The following is a 15,401-nucleotide window of genomic DNA, read 5'->3' as shown; positions in this document are numbered from 1 at the left end:
ACCCTCCCTTGTTTTTTGGGGCTGCCGGGGATGATTTTGGTAAGTATACAGGTAACTGGTTTCCTGGAATGGGAATTACGGTAGAGTGAGTATGTGAAAGTTTTTAGTATTGTCGCAGCATTTGGAGGTGGTCCTGGGAAAAAACAAAGAGTTAAATAAGGGACTATTAGGAGTTCCGGAATAAAGTAGGAATAATGGATAATTGGCCAGGTCGGGCATGGGGTCCCCTGGTGGAAAAATGACTAATACCATCGAGTCAGTGTACTGCGGCTGATAGGTAAGCAAAATTCATGAGGGGTGCAGTGGTACGGAGGTACAATGCACAGGACATTAATCCCAGGACCATCTGCCCAAAGCCATCAGGACAGTTTAAAAGTAGTTAGGGTTACAAAATAATATGTAATGTTATGGATGTTAAATATTGCAAATCTTTTGAATATGAATAATATTGATTATGATTATTGATGTTTGAATGTTTGAGCAGAAGAATTAATAAAGAAGAAGCTGCGGCCATTATTATCCAACAAAAAATGGGTGTTGTCTTATTTTATAAAAAAGAAGGGATTTTGTGGTTAAGGTTGCAGCAAGGGTAGATGATCGGTAAGTATAAGGTTTTACGCCCCACCAGAAGCTCTCCTCTCCAGACCTTAGTCAGTCATGCAAGTTGCTGAATGGGCCACGATTACACTGCGCTGAAGGGCATGTAAAAAAAGAAAAAAATAAGTGCACAACTTGCTGCAGATGCACATAATGCGGATACTCTTTGTAAGGTACAATTACAAAATCCAGAAATTTTTACAAAGCACAATTGTACTCCACAAAACCCATTTATGACCCCATTTTGGGCACAAGCCACAAGGTGCAATTTGATGTATAGCACTGGTGAGCGCATCCCCTTGGAATTTTTCCCTAAATAGGAACAGTGCTGTGGCAGGGGTTTCCTTAAAATAAACACTGATTATTGGACCCGCCCTCGCTGTTTCCTTGTACAGGCTGCTGACACTACCCCTTATATTCAGTGCACACTGCCCACAGCCGATACAGCCCACGCTAACTGTGTTTAGAGATACAGATAAAGAGTCTCTCCCAGGCAGCCACATCCCTGCTCAGCCGAGTGCTTCACCGACAAGCACAGCTGATAGTGTTGCCTACTTGTATAGGGCGGGCAACAAAAGAATTTGCTTTATTACACAATACTCTGTATCTGTGAAAGACCCCCTCCCCTTTTACATACAAGCACACAACCTTGTGTGAAGTTGCAGACAGCAGTAAAACTTCCTCACCGCGATATCCTGGGAGATACCACCTGGCAAGATCCAAAGTCCCCCAGAGAGAAATCGAACAGTGGTGATTTTATTATTTGTTTACATTCCCCACTTGATTGCAAGCAGAAGCAGATTAAAACATCGCAACTGGCATAACAGCTACTTTATTTTCATTTCTGTTTTACTGTATTGGATTTCCGTGAAAGAAAGCGGAAATACACAGAGAAACAACTAAGGGGAAAGCTACTGATTCACACAATTAAACGGAGAAACTTATATAGAATAGAAAGGTGTACCTATAAAAGCTTGCAAGCTGACTGATCTACAGGACATCTACACTACGCTATTATGCTATGAGCACATGGGTGTCTGCAGAAGGGAGCAAAAAGGGACATTTGCCCCACCCTGACTTCTCCAGCTAGTTCCAAGAAATTGTTTGTAAATTTAATTCCCAACAACACAAAACATTTTTTAACTTCCCACCCCATGGAAGCTTGAATTAGGTTCATCATCAGTGGGATGAACCCTATGTGAAGCTTACTTGCTCCACCTGGAAATTTTTTCTGCGGATACCCATGCTTATGTGTTTTATATTTCAGCACCATGGAAAGCAACACTGCTGTGCCTGCAAGCATGCTGCACTCAACCCCACCCATATAGGCTGCTGCCTGTATTCAGTGCCTGGCAGGCTACAGACTGTGGCACAACACAGTCGATCGTGAGCACCAGCTAATTTGCAGAAACGGAAGAGATTCTTTGGCAGATTCCCCCCACTCCATGCAAGCTAATGTGAGTGTGCAGGAGGAGGGAGGCACTAAGACCTGGCAGGCATGGGAAAGGCTTGAGAGAGAAATCCCTTCAGTGCTGGCGCAGAGAAGAGAGGATCGAAGTCAGTCACCTGCTGGTGAAGGATAGAAAAGCAGCAGAGGGAACCAGAAGAGAAAGCTCATCCTGCTCATACAGCTGCACTTCTAGCTTCAGCTTCTCCCAACTCTAACATAACCTTCAAAGGAACCCCCTTCCCCCGAGACTCCTCAGTTCTGTTGCTGGAAACGACACCACGCCAGTCGCAGGCAGCACTTGGTAAGCACTGCCGGTGGAATAGGTCAGCACTGTTTTATGCATTCAGGATGCAATTTAAGTAGTAAAGGATCAAGAATCATTTCTTATCCAGTGCCTATTTTCTAGTTTGTGAACATATGTCTGAATTTGCCGCATGCTGCTGTCCAGGGAAGCAGAGCTTTTTCTTTAGGATGCAGCGATTTGCCTGTTTGTAGCTTCTTGCAGAAAGGATACATAGAGTGAGAGCCTCCAGCCTATTGCTACTCCGGGTTAAACAAAAGAGGGATCTGGGTGAAATGGATCACCTGTAGATTATTGACCATTACTGGAGCATTTTAAGTGATTTTATTGGCATTTATATAATGTTATACTCCCGACCCATGTCGAATAATGAGCCTGGAAGGGACTGCTGGGATCTGACAACTCTCTGAGAACCAGGCATCTACAAACTGCCAACTTCCCCATCACTTCCTCCACTTTCTTCAGGGTGGGCACTGAGAACATCAAGGTAGGCACTGGTTAAACTGATTATTTTCATGATTGTGCCAAGGGCTCCATAATCAATGTGAGATCTTACAGAACACAGAGATCCAAAGTTATTTGAGGGCGACAGATCTGCAACTTTATCTATACTCCACTACATATCATTTTAACCAAGTTGTCCTCAAATAATTGTGATATGTTTATTAAGACTAGAAACCACAGAACTGCAAGTGATTGGTATCAGCAAAAAAAAAAAAAAGCACAGTCTGTCCCAGATCAGATATATAGGACAGTCTAACTCAGGTCAAATATAAAACATGGTCTGTACTAGGTCAAATACAGCACTGTTTATCCACAGTTCCACAGCCCCTGGAGATGTTCTACTACCTGCCGTGGTAATGCCCAGACTAGCACAATTAACGATCTGTGCACTCTCCACTTTCAGTCGCTGGCAGGGACACACTGCACAATGCATGGACTCACATTTACATAGTAGCTCCTCTGTATTCAGAGCTCTAGCCCGGGAATGTCTCACCCAAACTTGCCAATGTCTAGCACATTCTGGCCCCATAGCAATGTCCAGGATTGCTGCTGAAATACACAGCATGATTCATTGCTATTCCTAGTCTTGTTTCAGCCTCCCAATTATTAGCCTGTGGGAAACGATCAAAAGAGGTTCAACTAGGGGTCTGACAAAATCCTATTTTAACAGCTTTGGTTAGTTGTAAAAATGATACATTATGTAAATTACATCATGAATGAGGGGGTATATCTTTAGTTGTTTTAGCACAAATTGGCACCCTAAAGGTAATCCCTTGCTTAAAATAATTTGTATCCAAGGACTTTTCACCTGCCATAATGGGAGCAGAACATAGTTATGTAATATGGCTGCTGGATGTGATATACATACATATTACACATCATCATAACAGCTTGGGCTATAAAGGGAGGGGATCATTAAATAAAAGAGGGGAAGTATCTAGTGTATGGAATGACAGTGTGGATTTGGTTGTGCCGTTGGTTATATATTGTGAGTGGATAGCTTTCAGTAAGAAATTAGAAAATACCATCTGCCTTTACAGTGTATGGACAATTTTGCTTTCTAATCTATAGTTCTTTCCTATCTCTAACATGCTTGCTTTTATCCTGTAGCCTTAGTTTGGAATCACTATAAAATTGTTCTTTTTTCAGCTCATAGAAATATTGCGGTGTACTGTGAATGTTACAAAGTGTGTTTAGTTGGGAGCTGTCAGTACAGTGAATGCAGTGGAGCATGACTTTCCTTCTTCCCAGCCATGTGAAGGTATTCCACACTTGTATTCCGCACTTGTATTCTGCACGTTCTGTGCTGTCTGGGCTCGGGGTTGGGAGTTTACACAGAGCTAATTGTCCTCAAGAAATGCATGAATTCTGCAGCCTGAATCTTCATTATGCAATCCAGCTGGCACACTTGAAATGGGGGGGGGGGGTGTTCCCCTTGTTTCTACCCTAATCCTTAGAATGTTTTAGAAAATAAAATATATATTCAGGAACCCCCTAAATCACAGTTATCAAATATCTTGCCTTGTAATGGAAATACTTCTTTGTTAATGGATACTTATGCACAGTGGGTTCAGTTCCTTGAGCAATCTCCTATAAAGAAATCAGGTAGGATAATATATAAGATACTGGCATTCAATATATAACACAGTCGGTACCTACTGAAATACTTTAATATATGCTTGCAGTAATTAACTCTGATTTAAATGTATAATACTTTTAAAAAGCCACCTGGCAGATTGCCAATGTGATTGATGGCATTTTGTTCTGTACATTGGAATGTTTGGAGATTTACTTGAGGGGAGAATAACCACATTGATGCATATTAATATTTTTATCGCTGTATCAATATGGAAACATTATTACAGTGCTTGGGAAAGGTAGAGATTTATTTCCCCTCTGCGTTTATGGCTGAGTTACAGAATGAAGACACTTTGATACTTGGGCTGATTTGTTCTGCAGAGATAAATCAAGCAAACTCAAGATGCATTATTCATTATTCTACATTAGGGATGTTCATCCAGTAGCCTAACAGCTGTTCTTGAGCCTCATCCTCTGAGTGCACGCTGGCAGCTAAAGTTCTGCCTTGGGGCCACTGCTTTAAGGGTTCAGGGTTGGACATCATTGTTGTAGGCTAAGGATGCCCATGGGGAGTTTGAGGAGAACATAGTGATCGCAGTATTCATCATGAGTGTAGCACTACCCAGCACTCCCTACAATGTTTTCCCATAATGCAATGCTACATATAGGTAGACAGTATTTTCCCACATCTATGTCTGTTGGATAACTTTAGTCTTTGCTTCAAGTATTCCATTATATTATTATATTTGGCACTTCATCTGTGAATTTTTCTTTAACTTAAAGAGGCACATTTATCAAAGGTCGAATTTCAAATTCATGTGAGTTTTTAAAAACTCCCATAAATTCAAAATTTGATCAAAGTCAATCTCGGATAAATGTAATCATCCCAAAAACTCAAATTGAATTAGAATCGAATCAACTCAAATTCTCTCTGAAAAAAGCCCTGAATTTCAGGAAGGCTGCAAACAACTCAGAATTGATCCCTGGGTGTCTCCCAATGACTTTAACAGCAATTCAGTAGGTTTTAGGTGGCAAATAGTCGAATTTGAGTTCTTAAAGGGCCAGAGTATGATAAATCTTGAAAATTGAATTAGAATTAAAAAAAAAAACTCTAATCGAATTTGAATAACTCCCTAGTCGAATTTGACAGTTTTGACCATAAAAAACTTTGAATTTAGAATTCACATTTTTAATTCGACCCTTGATAAATCTGCCCTTAAGTGTTTGGTCATAAAAAAGTGGATATTTTTGGTCGTTTTTTCCCCTTTGCTATTATATTGGAATTAAAAAAAATGGATTATGGAAGTGATTCGGCCATTTTCCCATACTCTATAGTAAGTGTTAAGTGTACATACGTAGGAGGAATGTTTTACATTACTGAGTGTGGTTCTATTGAGAAAATGATAAAATGTCTGTCAATCAAAGCCATTTCATTGACAGTAATAAAAGTGTTCTGCTTCATGTAAAATTAAACCATCTGTACACCCACATGATGTCATGAATGGCTAGTGCCGCAGGTCACTTCATCTGTGGTTATTACCTAGAAGTGCACTGGCACCCGTTTTTTGGGGTATCAATATGGTGTATTTTTCTACAGGTGGATTTGTTTTAGTTTTTTTTTTGGGGGGGGATGCTGAGTTCCTGACAAAATATGTTTTATTTTAGTTTTCTCCAAACATTGACTATTATCTCCAGTCAATTTCTATGCTTGGTTATGTAACAAGTTATATTTTAAGAGATACATGCTTACTGTTTTATGAATTTTTGGATGCCTCAACTGTGTAAAGGTTGCTTAAGTGCTTTATTCCATAAACTATTTCTATAGGTGCTCTTAATGACTTGAGGTGCAATTTCTACTGTTGCTGGCTCAAACAATGGCTATATGCATATATGGAAGCAATACATTTAGAAATGAAACATTATGGAAACGAATCAGACCCGACAAGATTATTACTGATTCTGACAACCTTCCCATGAGTTTTGTTTTTGCAAAGGGGTCATTTGGACTTACAGAGATGCTTAACCCCATGAACAATGGTCAATAAAAGAGTTTTCAAGCACATGCTGTCTAGGGATGTCGCGGACTGTTCTGCGGCGAACTTGTTCGCGCGAACATCGGCTGTTCGCGCGACGTTCGCCAATAGGCGTTCGCGTCAAAATCGTTCGACCATTCGACCATTCGGTCGCTAAAATCGAACGATTAAAATCCTTCGATCGTTCGAATCGAACGATTTTCGGATGTTCGAAGTTCGCGAACTGTTCGCGAACTGTTCGCATTTTTTGCCGGTGTTCGCGAACGGCGTTCGCGGACACATTATCGGCGGTTCGCTACATCCCTGATGCTGTCCTTTTCATATAGAATTTCATGAATTGGCAAATAACTAGTATATTTTTCAAGCACTTTTTTATCTGGATTCATCCCCTATCAAATGCAGACTCAACTCATTTGGGACTCAACTCATTTAAATACTTAGATCTTAATGGTGCCCTAAAAATGGCCGTGCCCCTTTTAGGACACCATTTTGATCTAAATATTCAAATTCAAGGTGATGTTCCATGAAATGGAGTCCCACCTCTATTTTTTGAATACCGAAAGCCTGATAGTTTTGTTTATGTTTTATGCACTGTTGTGTTAATGTGTAATATTGTCTCATACTACACAAAATATTCAGCATGAATATGATTGTCTCATATATAATATTATGGAACCTATTTCTTAAAATTCAGGAACAGGGTTTTTCCCATGATTAGAGAGAACTGAAAAAATTTTTGTTTTTTTTAGATCAAGTTTTCTAAATTTGAGGTTTATCAATTATATAAATCTCTCTGTGCTGAGAATTTGTAGTTTTCACACGAAGGAATGTTACATAATTTATAGGAACACGGAGATTGGTGGTATATATATAAATAAATATATATATATATATATATATATATATATATATATATATATATATATATATATATATATATATATATATTGAACTATATATAGTTATACAAGAGTGTGGGAGAACTATACACAAACATGCTACTTTAGTGTCAATCCATTTATCTGAAACTACGCATCTTCGAATATCTGAAATGCATTAGTTATTACAAGTGAATTATCAATAAAATGGAATCGGACCATGGGCAGATTACATCTCAGCATGCAACAGAAGCAAATTTAACCAGTATGACCTTGTCCCTATGTCTATTAAACCGCTCTGTGCTACCATGGATAGATTCAAATTTCTTCTTTTTCATTTAGAAATTGTTTTAAAAAACAGTAAATTAAAAAAAAAAAAAAAAAGAAATACAATAACAGAAAAATAGGATTGAATTTTTACTCCAAACAAATCTTCCATTCAGAGGAGCAAAACATTTTTTACATAGTGGTATCTATAAAGAAACAGGATCAAGGAAACCTAGAAGCTGCAGAAGATGACCCTTCGGTACAGTCGGACAGACCTACTTGCACAGGAAGAACAAAGTATTCAGCAATCCGTTTGCTCGGGGACAACTGCTGAGATACATGATAACCTGGCAACAACAAAAGAAGCAAAGGAAATACTTCCTTAAGCAAAGGATGATTCCATGCTACTAACACACAGCTAAAGAAAATGGATAATGAAATGAAAACATGGACTACAAAGTTGAAGAAAGAATATACTACTTGTTAAAACTATAAACTTATTTTTAGCCATTTGTATTTTAAAGGGGAACTAAAGCCCTGAAGGTGAATTTGCTTCCCCATTCAGGAACCCCTTTACCAAATCAGGGGTGGGGAGGGGTGGAGTAGAAAGCTTATGCTGTAACTTGCATATGTTGGCAAAAAAGATACTATTATAGTCTTGCACAGGTCCAAACCTAGAGCTGACCTGCAACCTGCATTTTTACACCCTTGGACCTGCAATCCAACCCCCAGCTGCCTTATCCGTACCCTAACCTTCTAACTGCTGACCCTCATTAAACCAGAAGTGTGAAAGCAAAAAACATGACTCTTGTCTATCAATTGGCTCATGTGACCTAACATGTTTGGTTTGTTTGTGTTCACTGTGAATCCTAGGATCCCAGGGGGCGGCCCTTATTTTTTAAAATGGCAGTTTTCTATTTATGATTACCCAATGGCACATACTACTAAATAAGTATATTATTTTGAAAATGGATTATTTACATGAAGCAGGGTTTTACATATGAGCTGTTTATGCAATATCTTTTTATAGAGACCTACATTGTTGAGGAGGGTATAGTTTTCCTTTAATGAGATTTGGGATTTCAATCAGTATTTTACGGTATGTACAGGAAACCAGTCCTCTAACAATAACATAAAATATAATTCTAATGCTTAACTATTTGCCTTGAAATCAAAAGACATTGAGTTCTACTTTCCATTATGGTGTATGCAATTTTTAATATTTTATTAAGCTAGTGCAAGCAGATTATTTTTTAGTTACTGGCACTCCAGTTCATTTATTTGCATCTTGCTACTAGTACTAAATGACATGTTTCCTAAATGTATGTACTTACCAGTTATATTATTGCATTATGTATATTGATCCATTTACAATATTGGTCCATTACTACGCGTGTATTTAGAAATGTTATTGCATTTAAGGGGAAATGACTGTTTATTTTTATTCTATTCTATTTCCCTTGCATTAGTACTGTGAATATAAACTTTCATTTTTGCAGTTTTCAGGATCTACTGTAAATACAAGTTTGAGTGGGAGCTCACAATCTAACATAAATCTAACAGCACTACGATGTAAGAATACTGTATATTGTAATACTTTAGGGCACAAGGGATGATCTGGGCCATTCTTTCACCTGATCTGGCAAAGGACATAACCTGGTATAGCTAATCCTTCTGCATTGCTCAGTGCTAGTTTGTCTTAAAACTGGGTAAAAGGAATGGGACATGTTATCCAGAATGCCTGGAACCTGGAATTTTCTGCTTAAAGGAACAGTAACGCCAAAAAATTAAAGTACAGGATACAGTGCAGATAATGCACACTTGAGCCAAAAAAGTAACATCATTTTGGACCCTAAGTACAGGAAATTACACCCATCATTGCAAACTAACTCCCTGGCTATCAGGGCCGGAACTAGGGGTAGGCAGAGTAGGTGCCTGCCTAGGGTGCAATCATGGGGGGAGGGGCGCACTTTTAAGGGGAATTTTTATTTTAAGCCTTTTGTTTGCTTTGCCAACCCCCTCTTGCCCATGATTCCCCACCTCCCTCTTGGCAGCTGCTGGCACAGGTACATATTTGTGGTCAATATCTTGGCTGCTACTTGCACAGATAAATAGATGATTAGGGGCAATATGATGGATGCTCTGGCTCATGCTGGCACGGGTACAGATTGGGGGCTTGGGAGCAATCTGAGGGATTGACTGCCGTTGGCACAGGTACAAATGATGGCTATATGATGAATATTTGGGGGTAATATTGTGGATTTTTGGCTGATGCTGGCACAGGTACAGATTGAGGGCAATATGAAGAATTGGCTGCTGCTGGCTCAGGTAAATGGGACAATATGGTGGCTGCTGGCACAGGTACACAGATGTTTGGGGCAATATGTTGTATTTTTGGCTCAAGCTGGCACAAGTACAAATTAGGGGCAAGATGATGGATATTTTTGGCTGGCATTGGCATAGGTACAGTCTGGGGATAACAATATGATGGAAGTTTTGTCTCATGCTGGTGTGGGTACAGATTGGGGGTTTGGGAGCAATCTGAGGGATTGACTGCCATTGGCACAGTTACAAATGGGGGCAATATGACAGGTGACTAAATGATGGCTGCTGTCACAGGTACAGGTGGCAATATGAATGGTAAGGTGGGAAAATGATAATTTAGGACCAGCTGGGGGTGCACTGATTGAAACCCTTGCCTAGGGTGCCAAAATACCTTGGCCCAGCCCTGCTGGCTATTATGTTGGAATTGGGAAGAAAACATATTCATTCTGGGTGAAATCATAGCAAATTCTGTCTGGAATTGCACTTTATACACTTCACTTAATATTTGCAAATTAACTCTAGCAAGGAAACCTACAGTTTCACAATTTGTCTTACTGTTATGTGTGTGTAGGTGGGGGCATTACTGTGACATGGCAATAAAAGGTCTTTCCTACTAAAAGTGTTACTAAATCCTTCAGGATACCTAATTTGAAATTTAGTAAATCTGCATAGGGAATTGTATTAAGAACAGTTCTCACCTTTCTATTTTGTAACCTACACAACTACAGTATTTGGCTTCCCTTCTGAGAACTAGACATTTGGAAACCCACAAAAGGAATATTGAATAAAACAAAGGCAGTTTGGTACAGTATCTGAAAATGAGATTATTGCATGCAAATCCATTTTAATCACTCATACAATTTTTGCAGCATTTATTGACATAAATTATATGACATGATTACCCTATTCTTCCTGTAGTACATATAATCAGGAACATTGCTTGGTTTATAGCATTCGTAACCAAAATCAAATTATTAATGAAAATCCTTAAAAATGATGATATAATTATAGCAAGTGTCAGGCTACATTTATCTTTAAAATAGATTGGAAGTAAAGTGCTTCCCAACAGAAACTGCAATTCGAATTTCAAAAGCAACCAAATATATCTACAGAGCAAGTCTGAATGCAGAATGCAGAATGTATTACCTGTAATTTGAATCTTCATACCCTAAACCCACTAGAAAATCGTGTAAACATTAAATAAACCCAATAGACTGGTGTTGCTTCCAATAAGGATTAATTATATCTTGGTTGGAATCAAGTACAAGGCATTGTTTTATTATTACAGAGAAAAAGGTTTGGATAAAATGGAGTCTATGGGATACAGACTTAAATTGGAGCTTTCTGGATTACAGATCCCATACTTGTATTTGTGAATGCTGTCATGAATATTTTGTATTAAAATTGAATACTATTTAATGTCACCTCTCTTTAAAAGAGCACTAAAGCCTTGCTTGATTCTAAATCGAATTTGATACATCTGGGGTTCACTCATCATGTACAGTATGAGGTATAGGAAGAGCAAATTTAACAACTCAAATGTTATGCAAAGCATTGGACTGGCATACTGAAAAATAAAGGGCTGACTGGTATAACAGCAAGTACAGAGTAAAGCTTCCCCCCCAGCACACTACTCCCCCCACACTCCTCCATCACCAGCACGCTTCTTCCCCCAAGTTTTTGTGTGCAAAATCTAAAATTGAAATTAAAGTCACATTCTACTTCAGCTTTGCACCAACAGTCAAACGAGAAGCTCCTGTATTAACAAACCCCTCCCTTCCCCCAGCTGGAGCCTGTTTGGCTGTGTGGCAAGGAGGGGCTCATTATACAGAGGACTTGTTAGTGGACTACTGATTTGTTTTAAAGTAACAAAATCCTTACATATTTCCTAATTAAAACAATAAGCAATACATATGTTCAATACAAGCCATATTCGTTCAACCAATTGAAGAAAGGAGACTGTATTATAGTAACAACATGGCAGAAGCCTTACAAATTTTCAATGAATATGGTATATTATTTTTTACATGGTTCACTTCTAACAATTTAACAGATCCTTTTATTAGTAAGTGTTTTTTGAATGAATATTTATACATGACACATGTTCCCACCTCCTGAATCTCTTCAAGGATCATAATATGCTCAATTGGCAGGATTGTACTTAGTACAGGGAAATTACTACGCTGGCCTAGTTTTACGGCATGACAAACAGGAAACCAAATAGACTATATTTTCTATGCCAATACCCTACTTTTATTCATAAATCAAAATATATTGCGTGGCTTAAAGCAAGAGAAAAAGGAAACAGAGGGGGGAAGGGAAAAATATAATGTAGCCATTTCTCTTAATAAAGATTAAACATGTTAGTCACTGAAAGGAGTTTGCAGTTACGCCAATAAAGCACAAGAACAACTTAAGGTTAACTCACAATATGCCAATACTATACCATAAGCAAACTCTTGTAAACCTTTGGTGCTAATTGAATGCCCTCTGTTTTGGCTACATATAAACTAGTTAGTTTAGACCTGGCATTAAAAAACAACTGCCTTACATAAAAATATGCTTTCTCATTAGTGAACAAGACCACAGCAAAACTGTGCAGAATGTGCTTCTCTTGACTCCGTTTCCAACCAACTACTGGTTGACAGTAAATTCCTATAATGCACTCATCGGACTATATATTTGCATATCTGTGATAGTTTTTATTCATCCAGGTCATGATGTCTCTAGTAGTGGTACGTTTAAAGGAACATTGTTGTTTTGCACAGCCCCCCTCCCCAAATGCAACAAGGATAACCCTCCAAACAGCTCTGCTCTCCTCTATCTGTGCTGAAAATGCAGAGGTGAACAGTGGGGTTCATGGGTCTGGCAGCTTGACTTCCTGTCCTCTGCTTTCTGAAAGTGATATCCAACCAGGAGCATAAGCACCTGAAGGAAATATTTTTTTTACTTTAAATCCATATAACTGGCCTGTGGTCACAACCTGGAGACTGGACTTGATCAAGAGGGCTGGAAGAGGAAACTGGCACACACAGAAGCATATGGACCTGGTACAAAGACTAGATCATGGTGATAACTCAATCATCTACCTGGGAAGGAGGAAGAGGTAGGTTTAAAAAGCTCCATAATTAGGCAATTGTTTGGAGCTGGACCTTTTGTTTTAGTTGTAAACAATGATAGAAGAGGGGAATACAAACAATCATTAACAACAAGGGAAACACAGAAAGTCTTCTCTGGCTCAGTTAGGAGCAGCACAGGGTTCCTTGGTCTAGACATTATAAAAAGTAAATAAAGAAAATATGGTTTATATGCCTGGCAGAATACATTTTAAATACAAATTACATTTTATTTTTCTTATATTCAACACACGTGCATATTATTCATGAGAAAGATAAACTTAGTCTTCAAATTCTTATTTACAGCCCTTACAAGACACAAACAGCACATTTTTATCTTGGAATTGCACAGTTTAAAATGTTGAAATTGTGGAATGTGTGATTTTTTTCATAAGAAATATGCATCAAATTTATGCCCATTTGGCCTCAGTATATGAGTGAATTGCTGTGAATCAACATCTAAATTGCCAGCTTTATGTTGAAAAATGTGTTCAGGGATTTGAGAACCCTCAGACTATTCATTTACAATTTAACCCCCATTTTGAGGTGATGCAAAATGAGTTTTGCTAATTAATTATAAAAGCATTATTTAGCCATTCTGTTTACATATTCATATTTTTTTCTCGCTGTTTTTTTATTACATTTTTCATTTGTTGTCATTAGTTAAGTGATATATTTTCTGCCATAAATGAAGAAAATGTATATTGTTGTGTGATAATAGACTAATTATACGGAACAGTGATGGACGAATAAATTCGCCAGGCATGGATTTGCGGCAATCTTTTGCGGCCGCCCGCTATTGCCGCAACAAAAATATTAGCACACGTCAGAATTGATGCACGCATAAAAAAATTATCTCACGTCAAAATTATTCAGACGCCCATTGACTTCAATGTGTTTCACAAAGTTTTCGCCGTTTCACAAATTTTTTTGGGACAGATTCGCCCATCACTAATATGGAGTCTTACAAAGAAAATGTTGGCATTTTCAATAAGATGAAGTAATAGTTTCCTTAATGCTGATTTAGCCCAGCGATTCTCTTCCCATAATGCAATGTATGGCTGCAAAATATTAGCACAAATATAATGACAACAAGGGGCCCATTTACTAATAATCAAATTGCAATTTGTTTTCTCCACAAATCTCGAAAATGTTGTGGTTTTCCTATTTTCCTAAAAAGCTCTTGAGTGTAAAAACTGAGAAAACCTCTTAGCAACACTTTGCCAAGTAAAAGTAATTGAGGTGCTAGAAAATAATGGGAGCTTTAAATCGTTTGGACTTTTGGAGGTTTTCAGATTTTTCCTTTGCTAGGAATTGTCAGGGAAAAAAAAGAATTTTTAAAGGTCTTTGAGGTTTTTGTATTTTTTACCGCATTGTTCAGCACTTTTTTGTTTGTACTTCGAACTTCAATGGCAATGTTGGTTTTAGAGTTTGTGAGTTTAGTTGTTGTTTCAAAAATCCTAAATTTTAATGAGCTTCTAAATCTTTGAAATTCAATTTTCTATATCCTTAGTTTAAGATAAACTGAACTTCGTGTAATGTTTGGAAATATATGAAAATCCATTTCTAAGTAATATAAAGCGTTTTAGAACAATTTTCTCATTTCCTTAAACTTCTCTCGTAGTCTCACTATTAAACATACAATTCATACTGTTTGAAGGGCCTGTATGGGGTTATAGAAGAACTTAGGGGCACATTTACAAAGCTCGAGTGAACGAAATTCGAAGTTTTTTTAATTCGAATCCAAGTGTTTTTTTGGCTACTTCGACCATCGAATGGGCTACTTCGACCTTCGACTACTACTTCGACTTCGAATCGAACGATTCGAACTAAAAATCGTTCGACTATTCGACCATTCGATAATCGAAGTACTGTCTCTTTAAGAAAAACTTCGACCCCCTACTTCGGCAGCTAAAAGCTACTGAAGTCAATGTTAGCCTATGGGGAAGGTCCCCATAGGCTTGCCAGCGTTTTTTTGATCGAAGGATATTCCTTCGATCGTTGTATTAAAATCCTTCGAATCGTTCGATTCGAAGGATTTAATCGTTCGATCGCACGAATAATCCTTCGATCGTTCGATCGTAGGATTAGCGCTAAATCGTTCGACTTCGATATTCGAAGTCGAACGATTTTAGTTCCTAGTCGAATATCGAGGGTTAATTAACCCTCGATATTCGACCCTTAGTAAATCTGCCCCTTAAAATTTAATAACTGATTCAATGCCATTATTATTTCAGAAACAAGAAAAGTTTTGATTTGCTATATTTTAAAAAGTTTCTTGTTCTCTTTTAACACATTTGGGGATACATATTTTCTTGTAATGAATACATTAACGAAAATATTTCTCATGAA

General features: G+C 38.1%; 1 protein-coding gene across 2 annotated transcripts in view; it reads left to right on the top strand.

Annotated features, from left to right (window-relative positions):
* Positions 1 to 1,888: 1,888 nt before the first annotated feature.
* sgcz.S (sarcoglycan zeta S homeolog) overlaps positions 1,889 to 15,401 on the top strand; it is a 426,387-nt gene continuing 412,874 nt past the window's right edge. For both annotated transcript variants that reach the window (XM_018243160.2, XM_041579488.1), the window contains exon 1: positions 1,889 to 2,835. The gene's annotated coding sequence lies outside the window, so the exon portion shown is untranslated. The remainder of the gene's footprint in view (positions 2,836 to 15,401) is intronic.

The sequence above is a fragment of the Xenopus laevis genome, chromosome 1S (assembly GCF_017654675.1).
Source record: "Xenopus laevis strain J_2021 chromosome 1S, Xenopus_laevis_v10.1, whole genome shotgun sequence".
NCBI classification, from domain to species: Eukaryota; Metazoa; Chordata; class Amphibia; order Anura; family Pipidae; genus Xenopus; species Xenopus laevis.
This window is presented reverse-complemented; position numbering and strand designations above follow the sequence as displayed.